Source organism: Pseudomyrmex gracilis, unplaced genomic scaffold (assembly GCF_002006095.1).
Source record: "Pseudomyrmex gracilis isolate BER0280 unplaced genomic scaffold, ASM200609v1 scaffold_716, whole genome shotgun sequence".
Classification (NCBI taxonomy): Eukaryota; Metazoa; Arthropoda; class Insecta; order Hymenoptera; family Formicidae; genus Pseudomyrmex; species Pseudomyrmex gracilis.
Genome location: NW_018021300.1, coordinates 8,723 through 17,517, shown reverse-complemented (window position 1 = coordinate 17,517; position 8,795 = coordinate 8,723).

The window sequence follows — 8,795 nt, the reverse complement described above, 5'->3', positions numbered from 1 at the left end:
ATGGTGTTTTTTGAGGTTATGGCGGAACCCCGACCCGATAGGGTTTAATGGACCTCGGATTCGGATTCAGCGACCCCAAAAACATATAATAAACATGGTCTGATCCCCAGGCCAAAGAAATTTTTTTTTTTGTGTGGCTGTGTAATCAATATCAACGTATTAATCAGTCAACTCCGAAGAAAAATGTATCATTTGCAGATATTTCATTTAACAACAGCAGCAGCGCAACGAGCTCTCGCGAACGAAAAACTATAACATAATAGAAACAATTCCAAAAACTTACCACAAGGCGCCACAAAGCGCGAATGCTTTTGAATCATCTGATCGAAACGGCTGTTCCCGTCAAGATCACAGAACGCGGTGGGACGAACGCGGCATCGTGACCAAGAGTCCAGAATTGGTGGGAGCGAATATTGTGGAACTCGTAAACGATGCGATGCGAGAAAGAAAAACCGCTGGAATACTGGGAGCCATTCATTTCGCTCATTTACTTCGCGACATAAACACGCCTCCTCAATACGTGGGAAATCTTAAATATTTACGCTTTTTGCAAAAAGGAGGAAAAATAACAAACCGCAAATCTCCGCATAGTATTGAACAAGAAGAAGAAAAGGAAGGATGGGATTACCGCGCCACCGACAAGAACAAGAAAAAGATAAAAATCGGGATTCCGAGACGGCTGCTCACGTGGGACGAAATGTAAACGAAACGCTTGACAAGTTGTATTATAATCCCGCGCATTACGCCGGTTACTCGTCGACGGAAAATTTGTCGCGAGCCGCTAAACCGAATTACTCGCGCGAGGACGTTGTTCGCTGGCTTCGTTCGCAAGATGCTTACACGNTACATCGTCCCGTGCGGCGAAAATTTCCCCGACTGCATTACAACGTGACGAATATCGACGATCTCTGAAAGGCTGATTTGATAGAATTGCGAAATTTGCGAAGCTATAACGACGGATATTGCTATCTACTGACAATTATCGACGTGCTCAGTAAATTCGCGTGGGTGGAACTGTTGCGAGACAAAACAAGTGCTCAAGTCTTTCGTGCGTTTCAACGCGTGCTCTCGAGAAGTGGCGGACGAAGACCCGTATATCTGCAAACCGACAAAGGTAAAGAATTTATCGCGCATCCGCTGCAAAAATTTCTCAAGGAAGAAGGAATTTGTTTCCGTGTAGCGCGTAATCCAGACGTTAAAGCAGCCGTGATCGAGCGTTTCAATAGAACGCTAAAAGAGCGCATGTGGCGCTACTTCACGCACAAAAACACGAAACGTTACCTCGATGTCTTGCAGGATATTGTGCACGCGTACAACCATACGCCGCACTCTTCCATACGCATGAAACCCGCGGATGTTACGATGGAAAACGCGAATATTGCGCGTGAAAACACGTGGCATCGCTGGAAAAAACAGCGAGCGAAAGCAGCTAATACTCCGTCGGCGATCTCGTACGTGTCAGTAGAGCGAAAACCGCCTTTGAGAAGGGATACGAGGCCAAGTGGAGCGAAGAGATATTTCGAATTCATCGTGCTCTCGAGTGGCGAAATCCGCGCGTTAACGAGTTGAGTGATTTAGCGGATGAGGTTATAGACGAAATTTTCTACGAGCAAGAACTGGCTCCTGTTGTTAAAAACCTACAAGAAGAAACTTTCATTGTTGATCAGGTGATAAAGAGCAAAGGTCGGGGACGTAATAGACAACTGCTAGTCAGTTGGCAAGGTTATCCGTCTAAATTCAACTCGTGGATTCCGGCTTCGAGTTTAACAACGCTTGCACAAGGCAATGATGGCGACAATGATGATGACAATGGAGGAACATTTTTTCGTAGTTCTCCCGAGCAATAGCAGTATGCTTTACTTCCCGCACAACACCACTTCGTGTTTTACCACGGAATTACCTCGTCGTATAGATTTGCAGAGAAAATGGAAAGTTGCTCTCAACGAGATTCAGTTTCCTTCTAGTTTTTTACATTTACGCGAAGATGAAGCTCTGATAACGCTTGCGAATACCTTTCCTAACGGCGATATTTCGTCAGTTAACATTCCAATCTCGTCGGGAATTTATTCTTCAGAAGCTGATCTTATAGAAGTTATAAATCATTCGTGCTCTCAAGAAAAATCACATATTACATGGTCGCTGAATCCCCTATATGCTAATAAAGTTTCTATATCGCTTACATGCAAAGAAGACAAATGCAATCAAATTCATAGTGTAAAACTTAGCGACAAATTGCGTCGTATACTCGGATTTGAATCATCCTCTGTTAATACACCTTTTGTAGTAGACAGAGCTGCCGGTGTTGATAGTTTCGAACCAATCAGCTTGGCCCGTGCTATCCCCAACAAGTTATTTGTTTATTGCGACATTTGCGAGTCATACAGAACCGGAGATGCGCTAACACCGCTTCTTCGAATCGTTACTAACAATACCACGGATAAGTACGGTTCTAATCAGGTGAAACATTACTCGCCTGGAAATTATATTCCGNTTTGAGAAGGGATACGAGGCCAAGTGGAGCGAAGAGATATTTCGAATTCATCGTGCTCTCGAGTGGCGAAATCCGCGCGTTAACGAGTTGAGTGATTTAGCGGATGAGGTTATAGACGAAATTTTCTACGAGCAAGAACTGGCTCCTGTTGTTAAAAACCTACAAGAAGAAACTTTCATTGTTGATCAGGTGATAAAGAGCAAAGGTCGGGGACGTAATAGACAACTGCTAGTCAGTTGGCAAGGTTATCCGTCTAAATTCAACTCGTGGATTCCGGCTTCGAGTTTAACAACGCTTGCACAAGGCAATGATGGCGACAATGATGATGACAATGGAGGAACATTTTTTCGTAGTTCTCCCGAGCAATAGCAGTATGCTTTACTTCCCGCACAACACCACTTCGTGTTTTACCACGGAATTACCTCGTCGTATAGATTTGCAGAGAAAATGGAAAGTTGCTCTCAACGAGATTCAGTTTCCTTCTAGTTTTTTACATTTACGCGAAGATGAAGCTCTGATAACGCTTGCGAATACCTTTCCTAACGGCGATATTTCGTCAGTTAACATTCCAATCTCGTCGGGAATTTATTCTTCAGAAGCTGATCTTATAGAAGTTATAAATCATTCGTGCTCTCAAGAAAAATCACATATTACATGGTCGCTGAATCCCCTATATGCTAATAAAGTTTCTATATCGCTTACATGCAAAGAAGACAAATGCAATCAAATTCATAGTGTAAAACTTAGCGACAAATTGCGTCGTATACTCGGATTTGAATCATCCTCTGTTAATACACCTTTTGTAGTAGACAGAGCTGCCGGTGTTGATAGTTTCGAACCAATCAGCTTGGCCCGTGCTATCCCCAACAAGTTATTTGTTTATTGCGACATTTGCGAGTCATACAGAACCGGAGATGCGCTAACACCGCTTCTTCGAATCGTTACTAACAATACCACGGATAAGTACGGTTCTAATCAGGTGAAACATTACTCGCCTGGAAATTATATTCCGCTTCGTAAAACAAATTTCCGCGTGATAGAAATAGATATAAGAGATCAATTTGGTAAATTTATTCTATTCGAGTTCGGCACGTTGACGGTAACGTTACACTTTAGACGCGTATTCGAGTAGAATATAGCTCATTATATGGAATATTACGAGATGCAGAGCGGGGGCAGTGTTCCGAGAGTTTTCACGGGATCGACGTATCAGCGTGGTCACGGTATCGGAAGCTTTCTCGGCGGATTGTTCAGAAGGGTGCTTCCCTACCTGGCTAGCGGAGCGCGCGCGATCGGAAAAGAAGCTCTACGCGCCGGTGTGAGAATAATAGACGATGTGGGGAATAACAATATTCCGCTAAAAGAAGCAGTTAACAGTCGTTTCAAAGAATCATGTTACAATTTCAAACAACAAGCAAAAGAAAAAATAAACAGCTTAATGCGAGGGTCGGGATATATACCCCTTGCAAAGAAACGCTCGGGTCAGTTTGACCCTGGTGAGATCCTTGTTTACTTCGCGATCAAGCGTCGCCGTCGTGCTAGTAGCACCAACAAGAAATCGGCTTCCGTGCGAAGAAAAAAGAAAACTCGAGCAATTAAACGCTCAACGAGTAGAGGAATTCAGAAGAAGAAACGCGCGACAAAAACTATATATATATATAGCAAACGCCGCGTGAGCAAGAAACGAACCGTGAGCGATATATTCTCGTAGACGAAGCAAAATGTCTTTTCTCCATACTCACTCGTGTGAGTGTTTCAAAAGCGAACTTGATCTTTTCACTCTACCGCCCACTCAGACCAGTATCGAGAGTTCGTAATGGAGTTTGTAATGGATTCATTACAAACCTTTGTCGACTCTTGCGGACGACGCTCCCGTGGAGTTTGTCGTACCGGGACATGGTGAAGATTACATAGATCTCGCGCATACTCTTCTCAGTCTTCGCGTGATATTGCAAACCCCCGCAGCGGTTATTCCGGCTACTTCAGCTACAGTTTCTGCTGCAGAGCATAAAGTAGGGCCTGTAAATAACTTTTTACATTCCATGTTCAATCAAATTGATGTGTACTTCAATCAAAAGCTTGTGTCGCCTCCGAACAATGCTTACGCGTATCGAGCCTATTTCGAGATATTGTTGAATTATTCTTCAGAAGCAAAATACTCTCATCTCACCACCTGTTTATGAAATAGCGATCCTCCGGGGCTGATGGATGATGGCTTCGATGTTCCAACTGAGAACTCCGCTCTCGTGAGACGTATGCAGTATTTCAAAAAACCGTGCTGTGGATCTCATAGGACATCTACATTGCGACGTTTTCAATCAGGATAAATTCTTGATTAATGGCGTGGAAATGCGTCTAAGACTCATCCGCTCGAAGGATTCTTTCTGTCTCATGAAATCTACGCCNCAGACAAGAGTTCGTATTGTAGACGCCACCTTGATCATGAGGANAGCAAAACTAAGCGCTGGAGTTTTATTAGCTCACGCTAAAATGCTGAGCAAAACCACTGCAAAGTATCCTCTCACGAGAGTTGAAGTTAAATCGTTTACGATCCATAGAGGAGTGGTGGGAGAATCAATTGACAACGCCATACTCGGGCAACTGCCGAAGCGAGTGATAATCGGTTTTGTCGATAATAAGGCGTTTAACGGCGATAGTAAACTTAATCCGTTTAATTTTGAAAACTTTAATATAAATTTCCTGTCGCTTTACGTCGATGGAATGCAAGTTTCTACTAGACCGTTACAACCTTCTTTTTTAAGAGACTCTCCTCTCTACATCGAGGCTATTCATACTCTTTTCTCAGGAACGGGTATTCATTTTCTAAACGAAGGCAATGCTATAAGCAGAGATGCTTATGCTCACGGGTACACACTCTTCGCTTCTGATCTCACACCCGATTTATCGGCCAATTGCGTCAAACATTGGAATCTCGTAAAGCACGGTAGTTTGCGAATTGAAGCACGGTTCGAAAAAGCACGGTTCGAAACTATTAACTTCCTTGTTTATGCGGAATTCGACAGTGTTTTGGAAATCGATTCTTCGCGCCAAATCATTGTTGATTATAACGGATAATCATATTCCCGCACATGCGTAAAACCAAGATAATTTTCCCCCACTACATTTTTTCCATTTTTCTACGTCTTTTGTCGCAAGCGTTTAGTGGAGAAATTTCAGTTTCGTTTTAGTCTCCGATATCATTGCTTCGTTTTCACGATGTCCGAGTATAAAGGTGCTGTGATCATAGAAATGCAAGGATTTTGCGGCGTCGTGTGTGAATTTATTCCAAAAGAAGTGGCGTATGTCGCGGTAGACCGACCGATTTTCGGAAACTGGATCTTGATGTTTCCGTTCTCGTTTACCGAATTACCACAACAATCAAAACGATGCAACGATTGGCTTACACGAATTTATCACGGTATCGAATGGTTTGACGGTGAAACCAATCTCAAATATCTCATGAGACATCTACGAGAAGTCACCAAATACGCTCCCGTCATCTACACCAGAGGCAAAGAAAAATTGGATTTCTTAGAAAAGCTTCTGTCTAAAAACATATATAATCTGGAAGCTCTCTCTCCGTCGTTCAAATCTATCTCAAAAAGCGAAGAGAACATATCTCAGTGTTCGTATCACGGAGTTTGCTCATCGGACATTAGTTGCGCTCTACGTAACGCTTTTCGGTTAAAACGCTGGTTAAACCTATACAGCGTTGAAGAATATCTTGATAGCGGCTTTGTCAGCGATGAGATCAGCATGATACAATCTGACGACATCAAAACGGAGGAGGAGAAAAAACAATTAACAGAAGAAGAAGAAGATACGCGCAGTGAAGACAATTGCCCACCGAAAACCTCCTGCCTAAACGACGTCGCTGTACAAACAGAGGTACAAGGGGAATACATAAGATTCACTCCGCTTTCTCGCGACTATCTGTATCAAAATAATGAATACGAAAGAAATATTGCAAGCCTTGCGACAACTGCAAATATCTGGACACACGGGAGTTTATNCAGCCGACAAATTGCCCAGGGTGTGGACGAAGTGGACAGCAATCGTCGCTAACACAGACAATCACAATCAACCAGGAACCCACTGGGTTGCCTTCTTCCTCGATGGAAACAGACATGCCATCTACTTCGACAGCTATGGAATACCGCCGTCAGATTCCCGCGTCCTTCTGCGACTTCGAAGAAATTCCGCAACGCACACATGGAACACGACTCAACTTCAAGGATATTTCTCGCAAACGTGCGGGCATTATTGCTGTGTGTTTCTCTATTTTATGGCTTACGGGTATAGCTTTTCCCAATTTATACAACTGTTTTCCGGAAATTTCGACGCCAACGACAAATTAATTGTATGTTTATTTCGTAAAATATTCTCTACGAAATCCAACAATGTACAAACCCGCTCTCCTGAACACTATATTCAACACTGTACTTGTAAAACAAAAAAAAACAATCAACTGTAATCTTGTATTTTCTTTTATGTATTCAAAATATATCTATATCAAATAACTGTACTAACTTGTTTTCTGTTATTTTTTTCCAAGAAACCTATTCCTAAACTCCTCACACATTTTTATAAACATTTTATTCTACATTAAATATCCATCGAAAACTCTCGTAGAATTTTCTCGAAGTTTCTCGCGCGGACAAGTACGCGCAAGTTTAACAGTCCCGAGTCATAAACCGCTTTTTGTCTTCAAAAAAAATTATGTTCACATCGGCACGTTCTTGTTACCCCCTACGAACATGCAGATTTAACGGTCCCGAGGCATAAACCGTTTTTTGTCTTCAAAAAACTTATGTCCTCATCGGCACGTACTAGTTCGCGCAGATAAAAATCGTTCAGAAAAAATCCGGACACATAAATTCATTTTTTATATTACATCCCTAACCTTCTAGTCACAGTCTTGCAACGCCTGCTTCGATTTCTATTTCGCCTAGACGCCCTCAACTATGCTTCACGCTCATTGGGAGCCATAAGTGCCCAGGCGCTCATTGGTCCTTTCTTGGGGGCCTTATCATCCCCATCAACTACCCCTGAACCTCGCTCATTGGGAGCCATAAGTGCCCAGACGTTGATTGATTCTTCTCGGGACCGATGCTACTCCCGCCCTTACACTTCCTCACTCAACCGACGCCAACTTGCTCTCATACACGTTTGAACGCACGAGGCAACACCATCGGAGCGCCGCTATTGCCAGTACCAGCCACGCTTCGAAACGGATTTTTCAATAAATATATACTTTTTTAATAAAAAATTCTTACTCGAGAACATTCTCGAACTTTCCTCCCACACAAATTCCTCAACAAAAAATTTAAAATACGCATTTTTAGAAAATTATAAAAATTTATAAAAAATTTATAAAAATTTTTGGAGTCATAAATTATGTCACTTTTCCATTCCCTCCAGTGGTTGTGGCCAATCACCACCAAAGGAGGGGGAAAACCACCCTGGTAGGGCAATGGCGCCAGAAGTGGTGGGGGGGCCAGGTGGAGGGGGTTTGTTTTGACGCGCCATAAGTGCCCACATACTACTCACATGGTCTGGCTGATTAGCAGTTCCGCTCATATGAAGACATCAAAAAATGGCTTGATTCGTAGGTAGCCTCAAAAGACGAACACTTTTACCGTAACGGTATTCGAGCTCTGCCAGAAAAATGGGAAAAAGTTGTAGCTACCGATGGGCAATACTTTGAATGATTTATTTGTAACCATTTTTTCACAATAAAGTTGCATTTTCAAAAAAAACAGCGAGAACTTAGTTGCGCACCTAATATAATTACTTGTATGTACTTACTTGTCACAATTAAGTTATTTTGTATTAAATAGTTTTTATTTGAAAACAGTTCCACATGGGTTTTTCGTTTTTAAAACAAAGCAAAGTCTGCAAATGTATGATTCAATATAGGTACATTTTATTAGAAAAAATTAATAGATTGAGTCTATATGGAAGATTATTTTTTTGAATAATTTCTTTATATTACATATACAGTGCGGAGCACCATATCGTGCGCCGTGAGGAGAAGTAGTTCTCCTCCGGCTGCCTCCTACTAGCACGCGCCAGCGGCCCGAGATTTAATCCATATGTACCGGCACGGTTACCGATGACACATACCGATGCGGTTACCAATAATACCGACAGCCATATGTTACCATAAAATTATCGCGAACATTGAAAAGAGTAACTGCATTGAAAAAAAGTGACTTTAATAATTTATATCATATTTATTTATTTAATTATTAGCTTTTACGTGATATAAGAAACTTACTTACGGTATGTGTAAAAAAGTAAA